The 21,407-nt window shown below is 33.0% G+C and overlaps 1 long non-coding RNA gene across 1 annotated transcript in view; it reads right to left on the bottom strand.

Moving 5' to 3' along the window:
- The window catches only part of LOC144366138 (uncharacterized), a 40,881-nt gene extending 39,156 nt beyond the window's left edge, over positions 1-1,725 (bottom strand). The window contains exons 1-2 of the long non-coding RNA XR_013425001.1: positions 1,497-1,725; positions 1,230-1,306 (exon numbers count right to left, since the gene is read on the bottom strand). This is a non-coding gene — a long non-coding RNA (uncharacterized LOC144366138). The remainder of the gene's footprint in view (positions 1-1,229; positions 1,307-1,496) is intronic.
- Between the last annotated feature and the right edge of the window lie 19,682 nt (positions 1,726-21,407).

Genomic DNA, 21,407 nt, shown 5'->3' with positions numbered 1-21,407 from the left:
GCTGAGATACTCTGTCATTCTGTATTATAACCAGTGAACAGGAGATCAATTTTGATGAAATAATATGGGCTTTTTCTTATTGTTTTTAAATTACAGAAAATATAGCCCTAAATATGGAAAACAGAAGAAAATAACCCTACATATTCTTTATTGCACAAAATTTAGGGATGCTTCACAATGAGGACCCCCTACAAGCAAAACAAATTGACTCAAACTAAGTTACAATACTGATTATACTCCTTATTTTTTTATATAATCAACACTTCTTTAGCTCTAAAACCATGCCAGTGAAATGACTAATTAAAATATTATTAAATTGGGTCAATAATGAAATAGTCTATAGATCTTAATGGGCTTTTAATAATCTTGGAATTTCATTTTATTTTCTTGAGCCATAAAATGTGAAGAATGTGAATTAAATTAAGTGTACTCACACACTGCACAGTACAGAGAGTTGGGATTAGATAGTTTATGGATGCAATCTAACTTCATATAAATAAAAACAATGGTGATGATGAGTTCTTTAAAAAGAATGAATCAGATAGATAATCACAATTTAGTATTCAGAAATGTAAACCATAAAAAGAATCAAGTGGATAAAATAGTCTCCCCACTGAGCATCATATTTTGTATTATCTTGTAGAGGAGATGAAATTTACAGAAGAAACATTTTACCTTTAATGAACTCTAATTTTGATAATCGAGTTGCCAATTAACAGAGTAATTGCAAGGGTAGATTAATGTCACAATTCTCATTCAGTTATCTTACAGCTCCTCTCTAATAGGTGGTAAATATTCAGAGTGCATTTTTTCCTTAACATTTCCTCAACCCAGATCTTACCTTAACATAATTGACAAATTTGGAGGGCACGATTCACTACAAGAGATTGAGGACCTGATCCTATCATTAAAAGCACCCCAGGAAGGAAAACCCAAATGCAAATCCAGCTGAACTTTGTGGAAAACAACTCATATTATTTTGCATCAGTAGCCACTAGAGATTTGTCTGGCTATATATGGATTTCCACATCTGTCAGCTATAAGTGCACTTCATCTGTCTGCTAAATCAGAGAGCCAGAAATAGATGACAATGATCAAGCCTTTGAGCTTCTCTTAAGTTAGCTGCATCATGAGGTAAAGACAGTTTCTCCACTGGGCTTTCATTCTGAAGGTTTACTCCTGAGAAACTTAGTGAAAAGAATACCTCTGAAAAGCAAATGGAGTCTTACCTCTTCTGTGCTGGTTTTTTTTTTTTTTTCCTCCCTTGGAATGGAGTGCTGACCAGACAGTGTGTCTGGGGTAGGTCCTGCTGGGAAAACTGAGCATAAATTACTCTTGTATGCAGCTACCTGTGCTCTGCTACCCAAACACAACATCAGCAAGAGAGCTGTAATGAACATCACCTGTGCCCAGTTCCCCTACAGATTCCTGTTACTAACCCCCTGCTGTTTGCTTTCTTTGTGAACTGATTTTTAAAGGAATAAAACCCCACTCACCCTTGGACATGAGTCTAAGGTGATATGCAGGCCAGCTGCTAGTGGGAAGACACATTGATTTCTTCCCTGTTCCTTTCTGTCTCCACTCTTCATTAAATAAAGGGTCGATGTGATGAGCACAACCACCTGTATGCAGGAGCCCTCTTCTGCCTCACATTTGACTTCCTCGTTTGACCATTAGACTTTTGAAAATGTTTTTTAAACTAAGGTTAAGGAAAAGCCAGCTATCTCTGAGTCATTTGGTGTGTCATCTGGGTATTATTTTCCACAGTGTAGTCAGGTGGAAACAAAGAAGTGACTGGGGGAAAAAAAATGTGCAGAGAAATATCATTCTGTAGAGAGTTCAAGAAAAAGATGGGTTTTACTTAGCTTGGTGACTAGAGCTCCCTTCCTGCTCTAGGACTAAAGTAAAGGATGTAGTACTACAGAAGAGAGCAGAATAAGTCTAAACCTGCCTCCGTAGTTCAAAACCCTTCCTTACCAATGTATTCACTGCCTTCATGCAGAAGTATTACCCCAGTGGTCAGACTCTCTCCTACACTATCTGACACTTGGAAGTGCTGAATGTTGAATGTTATTTGGCCAAATACAAACAGAGAATCTTTGGCAGAAGTTCTATAGTTTATCCTACATGCATGGAAGTGAAGAATTGCAGTACATAAAGAATTTGATCTTCACCTTCCCAATGGCCTTGTTTTAAGGTGGATTTGGGGAGTTTCAAGAAAAAAATATGAGTGTGTAACACATAACCAGCTCATTATAATTCATTATATGAGTGTTAACATTGTACTTCTTGGCAAGCTAAGGAATACTTGATACATGCCAATGGCATTTTCTAGCCAAAAACTCTGAAGGTAATATTATCAATTTCTTCTACTTTCAGATTTACAATTAAGTCAAGCTTCCAAATGCCTGGTAATGTATTTTATATTATTACACAAAGCACTTGTATATGAACTACAACTTAGTACCTGTTGCCCTTACAACATTAATATTGACATTAATAATCTTTCCACCATCTTCTATCTATGAAGTAAAACTAGTGGTATTATTTCCTCTGTTATTAATCTTAATCTTCACATATCCAATTTTTAGGTTAGTCAGAATTTAAGTTGGGCAAAATAGAAGAAGGAGAAAAGGAGGAATAGAAAAAAATCTTTGCAAAATCTTTGTGAAATGCATCTATTTATACTTCTTAAATGATACTTTTTATAATATTTCTTTTTATTTACCACCTATTTTCTCTCAAAGACATATTTGAAATTTCTGAAGAGGTTCAAGAAATACTCTTCATTTACTTATTTCATTTTGTTTTCAAGATTCACCCATGTTGTAGCATATATCATAGTATTCAATAAAAGCTTACCATTGTTAATACTATTCTTCACCTTTTTAAGAATAAATGTTTGTTCCATTTATAATGTAAGTACATCATGTGCATATATGAATATATCATAAAAGTCACATTTTATGTATAATTATAATGCACCAATTAAAAATAAATGAATAGGCTGGGTACAGTGGCTCATGCCTGCAATCCCAGGAGGCTCAGGAGGCTGAGAGAGGAGGATCATGAGTTCAAAGCCAGCCTCAGCAAAAGTAAGGCACTAAGCAACTCAGTGAGACCCTGTCTCTAAATAAAAAATAAATAAAATAAATAAATAATAAACAAAAAATGGCTGGGGATGTGGCTGAGTATTCAAGTGCCTCTGAGTTCAATCCCTGGTACTAAAAATTAAATAAATAAATAGATGGGTGGATGGATAGATAGATAGATGAATAGATAGATAGATAGGAAGGAGACAAGTTGAGTTGAAGAAGGAGGCCAAGTGAAAGGCGGAAGGAAAAATATTAAGGAATGAAATGGAGTAACTTATGTGTGTATGTGAATATATCACAAAGAACTACACAATCATATATAATTCTAATACACTAATAGAAACATAATACAAGTGAAATCTCATCGTTAGGCAACAACAACAAAAAGAGATATTCTTTAGTTTCTCAGAGATAGTATGTCTTCACCTAGGAGTTCTGGCCAGAGGTGATTAGTGGTTCCAGAATAATCAGAAAGGACCTAGCAGTTATATTGACACTAGGTACATGAGAAAGAAAAACATAGATATACACCATTGAACACACATGTAACATTTGCATCCAAGCAACATGTGACTTATAGTTTCACTATGTATTCATTATTCAATATTTCCAAAATTAAAGTAATAAGACCAAGTAAAAAGTGTCAAGCCAACTATGGAAGAACAGAGTCAAGGTGCTCTAGAACATCAAGGTCAGGGAATTAAGGAAGCTCTGTGATGTCAGGTAAATGGTTTAAGCTGTATGTTTCTCACATTTTTCACCTTTAGAATGGAGAATGTAGTACCCATTTTATGAAATTATTATAAAAATTAAATGAAGAATGCTTATAAGCACATAGTGCATTATCCTCAATTAATATGAAAAAATTTTGAACCTTGTTTAGATCTAGTATGTAAAACCAAAGACAAAGCTTATGAACATTTGTCCAGTCATTAATCACTTTTTTATTAATTTATTTTTTTCTTTCTATTTAACTATATTCTAGATAAAATTAATGAAACATGGTCCCACCATTTCCAATTAGTATTTTCTTATCTGCTTTGCCAGTAACAGTGAAAATGCAGTTTTGTACTATCTGCTCCACCCAATTAGGAGCCCTTCCTCCACCTTTCACTCTATCACATTGCCTCCTTCTCTCATGCCAAGATTTTTATGCTCTGATGTGTCTGTTTCTTTTTCTAAAACTAAATTTGAATTTCCTTTTAAATAAAGTCCACAGTTTGTAATGGTATCTCCAGAGAAGGGTGCAACCCAGCATCTCTGAATTCTTCATGAAGGATAAAAAGAATATCTTTCCAAATAAAAAAACATAATAAGAAATAAAAACTCATAAAACTCAGAAAAGAAGGTAAAAGCTATACTTTTATGCCATGCTATATTTCGTGTAATAAAAGGTAGCCTAATGCAAGAAATTCAGGCTGTTGTAGATTGGTATGTAAACACACAACTATTCATCATCTCAGATTCTCCAGAAGTGTGGAGTAGTCAGCTGAAGAAAGCAGAGCATGCCTGGTAAATACAGCACACTCTTGAACTTCACCAAGAGCTATACATTCTCTTCCAGCTCTTTATCTGAAAATATTCGACAGCAACCCAGATCAATATACCCAGACAAAAATCTGTATACCCTACCTGACTCAGATACCAATCCTGCATATAAGTCATCCATCCAAGAATTTACACAAAGAAAAATAAAGTAACAAAAATGTAACAAACACAGAAGGAACGATAACTTTGATATTTAGCGCACAAAACAGATTATGTACATTTCTTAAAATAATTTTTTAAAATAAAATCTAACCTAAATTAAAAAAAAAATTCACCAGTGAAGAACATGTGTTCACTGGTGGTAAGTACTGAATCCAAGTTTTCAATTTTAATATCAAATAGTAATTAGATTTGGAGAAGAGCCTGTAAAAAAAAGAGAAAAGACAACAGGAATAGAAAATATGCTTAAAAATTGATCCCAACAATTAGGAATATGGACATTATTAAATGTGTTTGAAAACTGGAAAAGTAAGCCACCCATTTTATGAGTTAAGCTTGACTGAAAATCTAAAACATGTTTGAAAGTAGAAGTGCAGAAAAGGGAGGAATCAAAAGTTTTAAAAAGTGGATAAACTAGAAATTCACTAAAAAAATTCACTAAAATTAAGCTAAAAGAGAGAAGAAAATGCAAATGCAACTGAAAAAAATCAGGAAATACTATTAGACTAAATACAATTAAACAAGCAAAAACTAATAATAATAAGTTCACACCAAAAATGAGCACCTTGAATCCAGTAAACTTGCATTTGAATAAAGAAAAAATGGAAGGGAGGGCAAGCGTGGACTAAAGATCAGAAGTAGGATAAGAATGGGGAATTTTAAATCTTAAATAAGTAAAGTAGTACAGATACTAAGGAAGCACAAAATCTGGGAAACATTTTTGTTAGATTTGATGTTAATAGCAAAATTCAAATCTTTAGTCCCAAACTTTAATAGTATCCATGCGAAATACATACACCCATTCCCATTTTTATTGAAGTATAAACTCATAGTGAAAAGGGTCATGACAGAAATGTGATGCTTCATGAATTTCCCGGCAGCGCATACCTGTGTAACAATCAAAGGGCTAAGGCAGCTCTTCAGCTTCTAAGATTAAATTCAAGATGCAATGGGATCATTCCCTCCTTCTTCCTCTTCAGGGAGAAATTAATTTTTTTTAATTTACTTATTTATTTATTCTTTTTAATTTGTTTTACTTAGTTACATATGACAGTACAGTGATCTTTTTTTATTGGTTGTTCAAAACATTACAAAGCTCTTGACATATCATATTTCATACATTAGATTCAAGTGGGTTATGAACTCCCATTTTTACCCCAAATACAGATTGCAGAATCACATCGGTTACACATCCACATTTTTACATGATGCCATATTAGTGACTGTTGTATTCTGCTACCTTTCCTATCCTCTACTATCCCCCCTCCCCTCCCATCTTCTCTCTCTACCCCATCTACTGTAATTCATTTCTCTCCTTGTTTTTTTTCCCATTCCCCTCATAACCTCTTATATGTAATTTTGTATAACAATGAGGGTCTCCTTCTATTTCCACGCAATTTCCCTTTTCTCTCCCTTTCCCTCCCACCTCATGTCTCTGTTTAATGTTAACCTTTTCCTCCTGCTCTTCCTCCCTGTTCTGTTCTTAGTTGCTCTCATTATATCAAAGAAGACATTTGGCATTTGTTTTTTAGGGATTGGCTAGCTTCACTTAGCATAATCTGCTCTAGTGCCATCCATTTCCCTGCAAATTCCATGATTTTGTCGTTTTTTAGTGCTGCATAATACTCCATGGTGTATAAATGCCACATTTTTTTAATCCATTCATCCATTGAATGGCATCTGGGATGGTTCCACAGTCTAGCTATTGTGAATTGTGCTGCTGTGAACATCGATGTGGCAGTATCCCTGTAGTACACTCTTTTAAGGTCTTCAGGGAATAGTCCGAGAAGGGCAATAGCTGGGTCAAATGATGGTTCCATTCCCAGCTTTCCCAGGAATCTCCATACTGCTTTCCAAATTAGCCGCACCAATTTGCAGTCCCACCAGCAATGTACAAGTGTACCCTTTTCCCCACATCCTTGCCAGCACTTGTTGTTGTTTGACTTCATAATGGCTGCCAATCTTACTGGAGTGAGATGGTATCCTAGGGTGGTTTTGATTTGCATTTCTCTGACTGCTAGAGATGGTGAGCATTTTTTCATGTACTTGTTGATTGATTGTAGGTGTGAATCAGGCGGTATAGTGATACCAGATTTCAAACTATATTACAGAGCAATAGTAACAAAAACAGCATGGTACTGGTACCAAAACAGGCAGGTGGACCAATGGTAAAGAATAGAGGACACAGAGACTAATCCACAAAGTTACAACTATCTTATATTTGATAAAGGGGCTAAAAGCATGCAATGGAGGAAGAATAGATTCTTCAACAAATGGTGTTGGGAAAACTGGAAATCCATATACAACAAAATGAAACTAAATCCCCCCCTCTTGCCATGCACAAAAGTTAACTCAAAATGGATCAAGGAGCTTGATATCAAATCAGAGACTCTGTATCCGATAGAAGAAAAAGTTGGCTCCGATCTACATATTGTGGGGTGGGGCTCCAAATTCCTTAATAGGACACCCATTGCACAAGAGTTAATAACAAGAAATGGGACCCACTTAAACTAAAAAGTTTTTTTTTTTTCTCAGCAAGAGAAATAATAAGAGAGGTAAATAGGGAGCCTACATCCTGGGAACAAATTTTTACTCCTCACACTTCAGATAGAGCCCTAATATCCGGAGTTCTTTGTATAAAGAACTCAAAAAATTAGACAATAAGATAACAAATAACCCAATCAACAAATGGGCCAAGGACCTGAACAGACAGGTCTCAGAGAACTTAATCTTGATAGTCTTTTGTGTTGAGTAGTTCAGATGGTTGCATGATATTTCATTTAGTTTTATAGCTATATTTCCTGAAAAAACAATGAAATCGAATATCTTTTCATAATTTTAGCAACTGCCTGTTGATGGCTTGTATCAGGTTTTCTTGTGGAGTATCTTTTTCGTATTGATCTTTGAAGTTCTTACATGATCTATATAAAAGCTCTTTGTCACCTGTACACTTGGCAAATTTCTTGCTCCCCTAGGTGCCTTGTCATTCTCAGCCTTTCATGAAGTGTGTCTTTAGCTTTACTGTAGTCCAACCATCATTCCCAATAAAGTTTAATGGTTTTTAAACTAGTATTTTATTTACATTTATTTATTTAATCATTTACTTTAGGGTTTTTTGTTTGCTTGTGTTTTGTGTTTTAGTTTTAGAGACAGGATCTCATTTTGCTGGTTTTGAACTCCTGGACTCAGGCAATCCTCCCACCTCAGCCTTCCAAGTAGCTGAAACCAGAAGACATAAACCACCATGTCTGGATTTACTCATTTTTCATTGGTATAACATTGCACATAATTTATGGAGACAATGTAGTGATTAGATATAGATATACGTTATGTAATGTTCTGATCTGTTCGAATGTATGTATAAGTTCTGGTGCTGTTTTTCTTTTTTTTGCATTGGTATGGTTATGAATATTAATAATGTATATTTTCAAAAAAGCTAGAAAAAAAGACTTTTAACCTTTTCACTACAAAATTAATGCTTTTTGCATTATGTTTAAGCAATCTATGACTATCCTAAGTTGATGAAAATATTATTCTGTATTTCTTCTAGTTTTCTGTTTTGTTTTGTTTTGCCTTAAGATTCAGGAATTTATTTTCCTATATGATAATAAAATAGTGATCAAGTTTTGTTTTTCTTATTATAGAAACCTTGCAAGCCTTGAACCATTCTTTGAAAAGATTGTTTTTCATTATTGTGTAATATATTTTTTGTCAGAAATCAAATGTCCACATACAGGTAGGTCTGTTTCTGAACTTTCTATTCCTCTACATTGGTAATATTATCTTTTCTGAATCAGTGCTGTATCTTAATTCTTATAAATTTATAATGTTTTGATATTTGGTTATATAAGCCCTCCCCTTTCCGTTATCCTTTCTTTTCAAGAGTCTTCATATTTCTTGTCTCATTTTTATGTTTATATTACATTTACATTCAGAATGTCAGGTCACAAAAACATACATGGACATAAACACACACACTTGATGGAATTCTTATTGTGATTTCATCAAATCTTTAGGTATATTTTGAAAGATTTAAATTTTTCAGTATCAGGTTTTATATTCTATGAAAAGAGTATATTTTCCCATTTATTTGGATCTTTAAAAATTTCTCCCAATAATGTTTTTTCATTTTCATTTCAAACAATGAACACAACTCAGACTTATTCCTAATTTTTCATTATTCATATTAAAATATCAACATTTTTTTCAATTTTTTATTTGTCCTTTTTAGTTACATGACAATAGATTATAATTTGACATATATACATGGAGCATAACTTCCTAAATTTGTGGTTGTATATGGTGTGGAGTTACATTGGTCATATATTCACATACATAGGAAATTCATGTCTGATTCATCCCACTGTCTTTCCTATTCCCTTTCTTCCCCCTCTTTCCATTCCTTCCTGTCCAATTTGGTGAACTTCTACCTCCTGCCACTTGCCTATTGTGAGTCAGCATACACATTTCAGAGAGAACATTGGGCCTTTAGTTTTGTGGGGATTGGCTTATGTCACTTACCATGAAAGTCTTCAGTCCCATCCCATTAAATGCTATAATGTTGTTCTTCTTTATGGATGAGTAATATTCCATTGTTTATATGTACCACATTTTCTTTATCCATTCATCTTTTGAAGGGCATCTCGTTTGCATCCACAGTTTAGCTATTTTGAATTGAGCTGATATAAACATTGTTGTGGCTGTGTCCCTGTAGTATGCTGATTTTAAGTACTTTGGGTATAAACTGAGGAGTGAGATAGCTAGATCAAATGGTGGTTCCATTCCAAGTTTTCTGAGCAATTTCCATAGTGCTTTACACAGTGGTTGTACCAGTTTGCAGTCCCTCTAGCAATAAATGAGCTTATGTTTTTCCCCACATCATCACCAAAATTTATTGTTACTTGTATTCTGACCAGAATGAGATGAAATCTCACTGTGGTTTTAATTTGCATTTTTTCAAATTGCTAGAGATTTTGAACTTTTTTTTGTATATATTTGTTGAACAATTGTATTTCTTCCTGTTAAAATTTTTGAGTTGCTATGTACTCTTTTTATAGACATAGCTATATATACAGGTGGCAAACATTTTCTCCCATTCTGTAGTTTTTTTCTTCACATTCTTGATTTTTTTCTTTGCTGTGAAGAAGCTTTTTAGTTTGATAAACATCCCGTATATTGATTCTTGATTTTACTTCTTGTTCTTTAGGAGTCTTGTTGAGAAATTCAGTTCTTAAGCTGACAGGATGGAGAGTTGGGCTTATTTTTTCTTCTAGTAGGCTCAGGGTCTCTGGGCTAATTCACAGGTCCTTGAGCCATATAGAGATGAGTTTTGTGCAGGATGGGAGACAGGGGTATAATTTCATTTTGTTACATGTGGATTTTTAGTTTTTGCAGCACTATTTATTGAAGAGATTATCTTTTTTTCCAATGTACATTTTTGGTGCCTTTGTCTACTATAAGTTAACTATATTTATGTGGTTTTGTCTCTGTGTCTTCTGTTACATTGGTCTTCATGACTCTTTTTGTGCCAATACCAGGCCATTTTTGTTACTATGTCTCTGTAGTATAATTAAAGGTCTGGTATTGTGATGTCACCTGCTTCACTTTTCTGGCTGAGAATTGCTTTGACTATTCTGGGCCTCTTACTCTTCTAAATTAATTTTATGACTGCTTCTTCTCTTTTTATGAAAAACATAATCAGAACCTTAATAGGAATCACATTAAACTATATAGCACTTGAAGCAGCAACATCCTAAATAGCACTTCATGGTTCCTTGTCATAATGGAGTCAAGTTTTTCTAAACTTAGAATTTTTACTTTGCATCAAGCAAATTTCCTAACTCACGTATTAATCTATAGATTCATTCAAATTTGCTTCACATACAAACGTACTATCATTAGATAATTAATATTTTAAGATTTTTAAATTCTATTAATGGTTTTAATACATCTTTTCTAATTCATCTACCTTTGGCTTCATGTTTGCACTGGGTAGATCAGTTATTTTGAACTGGGGCTGATGACTCCCCACTCCCAGAGATCATTGGCAAATTTAAAAAAATTTTTTTTTTTTTGTCACCACTGATCAAGGAAAGGGTGATATGGGCATCTGGTGGGTAGAGGTCAAAAGCATTGCGACAAATCCTTCAAGGCACAAATTAGCCTGTACCATCAAAGGAATATCTACTTCAAATAGGACTGAGTTAGAAAAACTTTGGGTATGAACTCATGAAAATTTGAAATGTTGGAAATAACAGAAATCCTTGTTTTATTCTCAGTTTCAGAAGGAAGGAATTTAATATTTTACCATTTAATACAACATGTACATTAAGTTTATGTAGATACCATGTGTAAGATTGAACAAAATTTCTATTACTTGTTTGCAATGAATTTTTATTCTTAATGGATATTAAGATTTATCAAGTGCTTTTTATGCACATATTGAGATAATCATCTGATTATTCTTATTCTGCTAATGTGGTGAATTAAATAGATTTTTCAAATGTTAAACTAATCTTGAATTCCTAGAATAAATTTAACTTTGTTATGACAATTACACTGCTCCATAAATTGTATTGGGAAACATTCTGTATTTTTTCTCTGGAATCTGAAGTTTAGATAAGTTTGACATTAACTCTTAAAAAATTTGTATAATTCACCTACATGCCATATGGGCAATTTTTTTTTCAATTTTGGAAATGTTTTAAATAATAGAAATGATTCTTATGTACATGTATAGACATGCATAAATACACATATAAACTCGTTCATAATATCTCATAGTGTCAGTTTGGGTACCTTGCATTTTTCTCACTATTTAGCCATGTACTTTATATTTTCAATTAATCTGAATTAAATTCTTTATAGTAACTTTTTATGATTATTGTAATCTAAGATTTGTTTTCATGTTTCCTTTTCTACTGCTTTGAAAGGTTACCTTTGATTTAAATGTATTTGATCCATGCCATTTTTTTAATGAGTCAGATGTTATACTTTTTTTTGTTATATTTTTTGGTACCAGGGATTGAACCCAAGAGCACTTAACCACTGATCCACATCCTTAGCCCATTTGGTATTTTATTTAGAGACAGAATCTCATTGAGTTGCTTAGGGCCTCTCTAAGTTTCTGAGGCTGGCTTTGAACTAGCAATCCTTCTGCCTCAGTTAACCTGAGCATCTGGGATTATAGGCATGTGCCACTGCACTGGGAAATGCTAATATTTTTAATCTAAAAATTCAGAAGCAGAAGCAAAATACTATATTATATAAAAATGATATAATATGTAAAAATATGCAATGATATAATACAATTATATTGTATTAAATATACGGTAAATAACAGTATATAAACGCTTAGAGACATATTTTTTTACCCTAAAATAAATAAAGCCTATGTAGGAAAACATGGGCATGTTGTATCAATACATGTAATGTTACCACATTATTCTGAGGTAAAAGTAAAACAAAATGATGTGATGATTTATGAAGTGAATGAGCTGAAAATGAATATATATATATATATATATATATATATATATATATATATATATACACATATTAGTCAAATTCAGATCTTCCTTGGAAGAAGGTTTAAAAAAAACATTATTGTGAAATAATGAAAATAACTTAATCACAAAAAAAAAATAAAATAAAATAGTAAAAAACTAGTATGTCAGAAAACTTATGAAAATTATTAAAGATAAATATAGAAGAGTTGTCTTCCATGTTAAGATAGTAGAAAGAGACTAATTTACTGAATTTTTCCTAAAACTTGTGAGATTATTTTAATTTAAATTGTAAAAATTCATCACAACAGAAAAAAAGCAAATAAAATGATGCAACATTATGCCATAATTCAATGCATGTTAACAAAAATAAGTTAACGAGACCCTAGCTGTTGAGGTTTAGAGGAAAGCAGCAGATATCTGTGTACAGTGCCTAATGGGCCAGGAGAAGCCCTAGCAAACTTCTCTCCATTTTGTACCTTACCTGATACCATTACAGAAAGTAAGTTTGAAACAAGACCTTCCCCAAACACAAACATTATAATGTGTTTCTTGGTTTCAACACCCTGTGATGGATGTCAAAGAGAATTCACATATATTTTCATGAAAAAATAATTTTCATATCTGACTATCAAGATAAAAATAAATTAAAAACATGAACTTTGAACTACATATAGACATTATAAATTATAAAAAAAGAGAATGGATGTAGTGAGTTTACTATAAAAAAGCTAAAAACAAGCCTATATAGTTTTTATGCTATGAAGCATCTAATTAAGTAAAAATTATATAAAATTAGAAAATAACAAAGCAATTAATTTACATAAAAAATTAGAATCAAACAGTGAAGTTGCAAAATGAATAATTGAAAAAACCAAGGACCAGCATAAATCAAATTACAGGCCTAAGTAAAGGGTTTGTGGGAATTACAATGAACATAAGAGAAAATTACAAATATTTAAAATAAATTTTGACACATACACACATTTGTATATATGTATGTGAGTGTAAAGAAAAATCAAAATAGTGCAATAAAGATTAATAGAACACCTAGCACTCTGAACAGAAAATACATATAGGGCTATCCATCAGTGACTTTTCCCTACTGTAACTAGAGAAAAAGTAAAATTTGCCCAATTTGAATATTTAACAGATAAGTAGTATTCAAACATAAAAGAAAAAATAACAATGTTTTAAATACAAAGACATATGCTGGTTGTTATTAAAATCTTTTTTTGAGAGAGAGTGTAAGAGAGAGAGAGAGAGAGAGAGAGAGAATTTTTAATATTTATTTATTTATTTGTTTGTTTATTTATTTATTTATTTATTTATTTATTTTCTGGCAGACACAACATCTTTGTTTGTATGTGGTGCTGAGGATTGAACCCGGGCCACATGCATGCCAGGCGAGCGCGCTACCACTTGAGCCACATCCCCAGCCCCTATTAAAATTTAAGAATAAATAAATAGAGATCTAGACATGAAGAAAAGAAATAAGAAGTAAAAATTAAAGCGAGCTACATACTTGGCATAGCAACTGTCAAGGACAAAGGAAATTGCACCCATCTCCATGTTCTGAGGAGAAGACAATTTGATCCGTGAGTATTACACTTAGCCAAATTGTCATTCAAGGTATAAATCAACAGACAGATATTAAAAACATGAAATGTCTCAGAGAAATACCACCTGAAGCATGAGTCTGTACTGAAAAAACATTTGACTATAGACTCAGCTCCTCAATTAACCAAATTATATAAATTAAGGATGAAAAAACCCACAATATAAAGGCTGAATGTTGAATGAAAATGCATTGAAATATAGAACTTAAAGCAGGTAAAGTTGTGTTTGCAGAAAGAACTCTAGAGGTGGCAACGTTCTGAAAAATCACAATGTATCTTGAGTGGAGAAGAAGCAATGGTAGAAAATATCCAGGAAATAGAGGTTAATCTAGTGACAGTAACTGTAAAGAACATGAGCAATGAACACAGGGGAAACATTTTGGAATCCTTTCTGTTCTTCCTGTTGTATTTATTTAACTTGAGACAAATACTTTTTAGACAGTAGTCTATTTTCTTCCCTAAGAACTACTTTTTTTTTCAATTTTACATCTGTCTTTTTCTTCTATTAAATGTGAAAGACATTAAATGCTGTTTTCTTGAAAACTTATGTACACTACATACCTATCTTTATGTTATAAAGGGCACCTTCTTGTCTGCTTGGCTATTCTTCATTGTAAATTTATGAAGACAAGTGCCTGAATCACTGCTTGCTAATGTTAGGAATGGTTAGTATTTCTCAGAAGATAGTAGTTATCTGTTGTTTACTTTATAATACTTCTGTATTGCTTAAGTTTAATAACAAACATTTGTCATTTCATAAGATACAATGTCCTTAGGATAATATAACCAAAAATGTTTGGTCATAAAGAATAATGTAAGATTCCTTATAATGCAAAAGAATATTAAATACGCATGCATATACAATCCAAAATTTTGTTGAAGGACAAAAATAAGCATTTTATAACACAGGAAGTTTCAATAGTCTAAAAAGTTAATTTTTTATAAATTATTTAAATTTAATGTTTGGCATTTGGGATATTATTCTCCTAATTTCTTGAAAGAATAGACATGTGAGAGAACATAATAAATACTTGGAAAAGAAAATCATGAGTGGAAGAAAATGAAATTATTCTTATAAGACACTTTGAATAATGTACATGAAAACAAACAAGGAAACAAATTATAAAGAAACAATAATTAGTAGAGTATATTACTATATAATTAGGCATACACTGATGTTTTTACTTAGAATATTTTATTATATTTTTTCTAATTATTAAGAAATACATTTATTTAATTGTAAGATATGTGAAGCATTTGGAAAACTATAACCAACTTATTTTACAACATGCAGGCAAGATATAGTCAACACAGATTAAATAAAATTCTAAAATGTAGCCATCAAAAACTACAAGAAGTGTGTCAAGTTTGTTTGTCTTTGGTATGATTTCATTGTTGGAAAGGCCATCCCCGCAAAACAGCTGAAATCACAGAGAAAAATGCAAACAATGCTTTTCAAGTAATGCCAGAGGTCTTTATGCAGGGATAGATTTGAATTTTTCCTCAGTATTAAACATAACAATAATAGATAATATTGTACAAAATATTAAAAATAGATATCCTCATTCAAAGAGTGGGGTTAAGATTTGTAGAACAGATCAGAACACAGTATTGCATGGAGGCAAAGCCAAGGACATCATTAACAGAAGCATTTATAGGTTTAGTTCCATGTAGAAAAAGTAGACACAGATTTGCTCTATGGGACTAGGATGAGGCTGGGAGCCCCTGAAAGGAAGCCAAAGTGCATGCTGAGTGCCGTTGAGAAGGAAGAGGCAAGACAGTACCTGAGGCAAGTCATCCCCTGGCTCTGTCCTCAGAACTCTCTGCCCATTTGGAGATAAGCAAAACTACTGCTAGAGAGGAAGATGTAGATAAAAATGAAGATCAGGGGCTAGGGTTGTGGCTCAATGGTAGAGCGCTGCTTAGCATGCATGAGGCACTGGGTTCCATCTGCAGCATCACATAAATGAAAAATAAAGATGTTCTGTCCATCTAAAAACAAAAATAAATAAACAAACAAACAAACAAATATTAAGGAAAGGATCATTAACCCAAATGAGATAATAGCAGATATATATAAGCACTGGAGGAAAAACTTCATTAAGAAAATACATTCATCAAATTTAGAGATCAGAATATGTACATTTCGAATGCAATGGAAATAACAGAAGAATCTCAAAATAATTGTCAAAAGGTATATGTGATATCAATATACATTAGAAAGTTAACTATAAATGCAAAATATTTAAAAATGGCTAGCTATGTTTTATGTAATAGAGAGCATATTCAAATTTCTCAACCTTAAAAAAGACACAAAAATAGTAATTACTAAAAACATTAAAGCATTGAATATAAAACCCAAAAAAGCTACAGAGAGACTTAGTTAATTGGAGAAATGTCTAAAGATTTAATGGTCAAAAGCAGCACACACAGATAATGGGTAAATATTTGAAAAAAATCTGATACAAAAAATAGAGATGAAAACATCCAATACAAATCTAGTTATAGGGAAGTAATATTTGAAGAGATAATGACTAAGAACTTTTCAGTACAGGTGAAAGATATATTACCAAATGTGCTCTCTAAACCAGTATTAAGATATGACAATGATGTTTCTATTTTGAAGGTAATAGTCATGTTTTTGATATTCTTTTTATTGGCTTAATAAAATTAAAATTACAAAGAACACAATAAGTCATTTGCAGAAAACAGAGTAGTCAGTGAACCTATAAAAATGATGTCTAACATCACTACTAATCAGGGAAATAAAAATTAATGTATAAATGAGCCAGCCAGCACAATTTTCCCCTTGTACTGCCAATTGAACCCAGAGGTGCCCTGTTGCTGAGCTAAAGTCCCAGCCCCCTCCCTCTTTCTTTCTCTCTCTCTCTCTCTCTCTCTCTCTCTCTCTCTCTCTCTCTCTCCCTCCCTCCCTCCCTCCCTCCCTTCCTTCCTTCCTTCCTTCCTTCCTTCTTTTCTTTTCTTTTTTTTTTTGAGACAGGGTTTCACTAAATTTCTGAGGCGTGCCTCAAACTTGCAATCCTCCTATTTTAGCCTCCAAATTTGCCTGGATTTCTGTTTTGAGTCACTTTACCCAGCTATGAACCATCATTTTTACACTCACAGCTTGCATTAAGACTTCAAGGAGGAAGTTCTACATCTGGTGTAGGAGATCTATAATCAGAAGAGAGTAAGAAGATTTATCATTGATACAGATTGTTCCCCCCATCTTCCCTGTGGCACAACTAAAATCATAAAAGTGGGCCTATTCCCTGAAGAAAGAATATTTATTGAAATACCAACAAAGTATCAAGAACACAATTTGGGGAGACAACTGTAGCTAGGAAAAAGGGCAAAGATCAGAGAGAAACAAGGTCTTGACTGAAATGATAAAGAGAATGAATAAATATGTAATCACTTAGGGAAAACTTCCAGAAAAATGTAGCAGTCACTATTACTACATTCCCAAATGACCATGAGGATGACCATACATGAAATACCACTGAGATAACTAGGTTTTGAAAATTTTAAAGAGCTGTTTCACCAGTTTGTTTTCAATAGAAGTCAGATTTCATAAGTCTGAGAAGTAAGGAATGAAGCAGTCGTAAAGATCACTCATTTATGACAGTTGCCCAAGTTGTGGGTTGAATGGGGAGACAGATTATGTTATACACCTATAAATTCTGTTCTCAGATATTTCTGGGCAAATAATAAACTCTCAGTTATACTTTATGAATTAGTCAATTAGAGAAATAAAGAATGGTTTGTCCACACTCAGTCTACTTATCCCTACAACTTATTACTCAGTTTTCTGCAGTAGGGCTTCTTGACCAACCATCCCTTTGCATAAATCTATTACTAAGGCTTTTGTGACTTTCAGGTCACTTAATTCAATGCTTTTTTTCAGCTTTATCTTTATCTTTCAGTGGCTCACATATGAAAACTCCTTCCTCAATACAAGCTTTTTTCTTAGTTTTCAAAGCAAAACACCCTCCTAGTTTTCTTCCTCTGATCATTCTTCTGCCTCCTCACTCTCTTCTTTTAAGCTGTTAAACGTGAGATTTACCAAGACCTTATCATATACTACACATGGCTGACTCATGAATTTATATCTCTAATGCAAACCTTTATTCTAAGATCCAGACCCATATATCAACCTTTTACTATCTCTTTTTGGATTAATTTTAAAGGAACTTCAGAATCAACATATGTAAACTTTGAGTTTTACTGCAAGCAAATAGTTTCTCTTTGTTTTCTTTATCCCAATAAATGGTATATTCATATCCATTCAGTTCTCTAAGAACCTGGATGTATCACTGGCTCCACTCTTTCTGTTATCACCCATATTAAATCTTTCACTAAACCCTTTTGATTTTGTCTTCTAAATATCTCCCACTTCTGTTTCACCTCAACTTTACCAACTCCATCTGTGTCCAAGTTAAAATCATCCCACAGCCCAGGGTGCTTCATAGACCTTCCCCAGTTGTTCTGCCTTCCTGCCTTCTGTCGCACCTTCCAATCCATTACTCACATCATGACTGTAGTTACTTTACTCAAAATACAAATCTAACCACGTCATCGACATCTGTGTAGGAGCAGAAGGAAGAAATAGATGAGCAACAAAAGGGAAACATAATACCTGGCACAACATAATAATCTAATTACTGATTATGTAGTAAAAGAATTAGAGATAAGAAAAAAATGTGCTTTTTTGAAGATGAAAAAATAATAATGATTAAAATAATTTCTAATTTTAAGTGCAATGAATTCCCTTAGTATGATTCTGTCCTTAGAAGTAATAAATCCCTTGCTGTCCAGATCGCACATCCATTTCTAAGTCAAAAACACTGACCTTGCAGCTACTGGCATTGTAAACCACTAGCACCTTAGCAAATGTTCTGGAATGAACCCACAAATTCAATTTCTTATTGGGGGCTCTCTGCAACCTGCTCTTCTTTTCCTGAACTAACAATTTCATCTTATTTAGTAATTCCATTGTAATGATTTTAATTTCTATTACATAAAACCAATTAGTACAGTTCTAATTCTCAAACTAAACCATCCAGGACTCCTATTCTCCCATTTGTAATCCTGCTGTATCTACACACTATACTTCTGTGATTTTCCCTCTCAAGCATTAGCAAACCCAATAATTGTTCTGCACATTAATTATAATACTATTTCTTTAGTCTTATCCAAACTGGATAAATTCCTCAATCTAAAATGACTTTGGGAAAGAAATTGCTATCTCCTTCAAGAGCACTCTCTCTTGGTTGGTTGGCCTCGAGGCAAATTAATAGAGCTAGGTCAGGATACATGTGTTGCCCTTCTTGATACCAAATAACTTGTATAAACAACACATACCCTCTGGCTATTTCCTAGACAACATTCTTTAGAGTTAAGTCACATTAAAAATTCAAATACTTCCATGTTAATATAAATTGGAAAAAACAAACATGATGAAAGAAGTAATTGGAAAGCATCTTTTTCTTCATGTTAATGGTATTTCCTAATTTTTTTCCTTAAAGTAGTATAACACAGGTATTTGGAATTAAAATGCCTTGAAACAGAAAATATCTACAAGTTTTCCTTGTCAATTGTCAAGGATGTTGAGGAGAGTGGAAAAGTCTCTCTCCATCAAGGATCATCAATGTTTATAGACTCTAGAAAGAAAAACAAATGAAATTCTTGGAATCATGGAGGGAGATACACATATTATAAGTCCGTCTTTTCTAAAAGGATTACCATACATCAGAATAAAGTTTTCACCTCTATTCATAAGATCACTATGATTTTCTAGCTTTCTGCCAATATATGATTTTTATTTCCTGCAAAAAAAATCAGATTATAATATTAAAAAATTTTCTCGGATTGCATTATGTGTCAAGTAATTCTACCTGTTGATTTATCCAAGACAGTATCAGCTAAGAATTTTGTTTGTACGTAATTATTAATGGTGCCTTTTACTTTCACAAGGCTGTGTGATAAATTATGTGGTCACTTAATTATAAGGCTTTGATGACTAGCACTACATGTTCCAAAGTATCTTACATGAATAGTGCTCCGTGAACCATATATTTGAAAGGGTAATATTTACCTGTCTGAAGGTAGACAATGTGTTTATCTATTCAAAGAGCACTTTTTCAAAGAGGGTGAAAAAAAAAAAACTCTCAGTAGAGACCTTGGATGTGAGTATTTAGAATCCATGATTAGATTCCTTTGAAAATGTCACATTAGTTATTACCATTGCACTGTGCAAATTACATTCATCTCCCTAGTGGTCATGATACAAGAGGAACAATAGTTTATCATCCACTTCACAAATAGATGTAGTACCCACATGACAGTTTCCTAGGGAATCTTCTCACATGCTTGGTGTGGGAAGGACTGACCTATGTCAAGTCTTGACACCTCTCTTGTGGTTGAGTACAAAATGTGGCAAACTAAATCTTTGCTTATTCCAGGGGCAAATAAATATTAAATTGGTGGATTAATGGAAAGATTTAACTTCCAGTTTGCAAGGAAAAAAAGAAAGATCTATAGCAAATCCTACCACAATGGTATTCAAACCATATGTTAATGGCTAGAAACATCTGCAGTACTGTAACTCATTCTAAAAACCCTGCTGGTTTTAAGCATTGATGGAAAACAGCATGGGAGCTCCAGGGAAAGCTGCTCTTTGAGAAATATTGGCTCTCCCTTGAACCAGTGCACCCTCTCCCCACTTCAGGATACCCATTTTGTTCACAAAGTGTTGTTAGGTAGGAAATTCTAACTCATCTCAGAATTTGCCCAACTGTGAAAAAACTAATTTATACAGGGTAACTTCTGAAGCAAAGAAAGAATTCTAACACAAGAAGCAAAGTCTGGAATAATACCAAAAGTTGAAACACCTGTTAGCTATTCTTTGCTTATGTAAGTTTGTGATTTTAGTCATCACTTCATGACCAATTATGATAACAAAGCTAGCTCATCTCTGATAGGAAATGAGCTATACCTAAATAGGTTGGTGAAGGAAAAAACATGTCACACTAAAATGAATATAGAGAATTCTAAAGCATATGAGCAGTGTATATTATATTTGTTTATTTTATATAGAAGGACAGTTTGTTTAGAAAACTGAGCATGAATTCTTAACCAAAATGTCTATGTATAAACTAAAAGATGACATGTAGTTTAAAAATGTATAATCTAGAGATTAGAACAAAATAAAAGAAAAAAGAGGAACAATCAAAAATAAGATACACACAAAAGAAAACCATGAAAGAGTTGTTTGAATACTTTAAATAATTTCATGGTGCCAGGTCTACCTGAATTATTTTCCAGAGGCTTTGAATAATCTGTGAATAAAATGCTTATGAAATGGAGATATGCCAGAGGACTGGAAACATTCATAAGTGTTCTAGTTTTTCAATGACAGAAAAAAAATGCTTGATTAAAGCTTCTGCCAAAATTCTACATTGAACTATTTCACATGTACA

This window comes from Ictidomys tridecemlineatus, chromosome 8, assembly GCF_052094955.1.
Source record: "Ictidomys tridecemlineatus isolate mIctTri1 chromosome 8, mIctTri1.hap1, whole genome shotgun sequence".
Lineage (NCBI taxonomy): Eukaryota > Metazoa > Chordata > Mammalia > Rodentia > Sciuridae > Ictidomys > Ictidomys tridecemlineatus.
The sequence above is the reverse complement of the archived record's forward strand: the minus strand, read 5'-3'. Positions and strand labels throughout refer to the sequence as shown.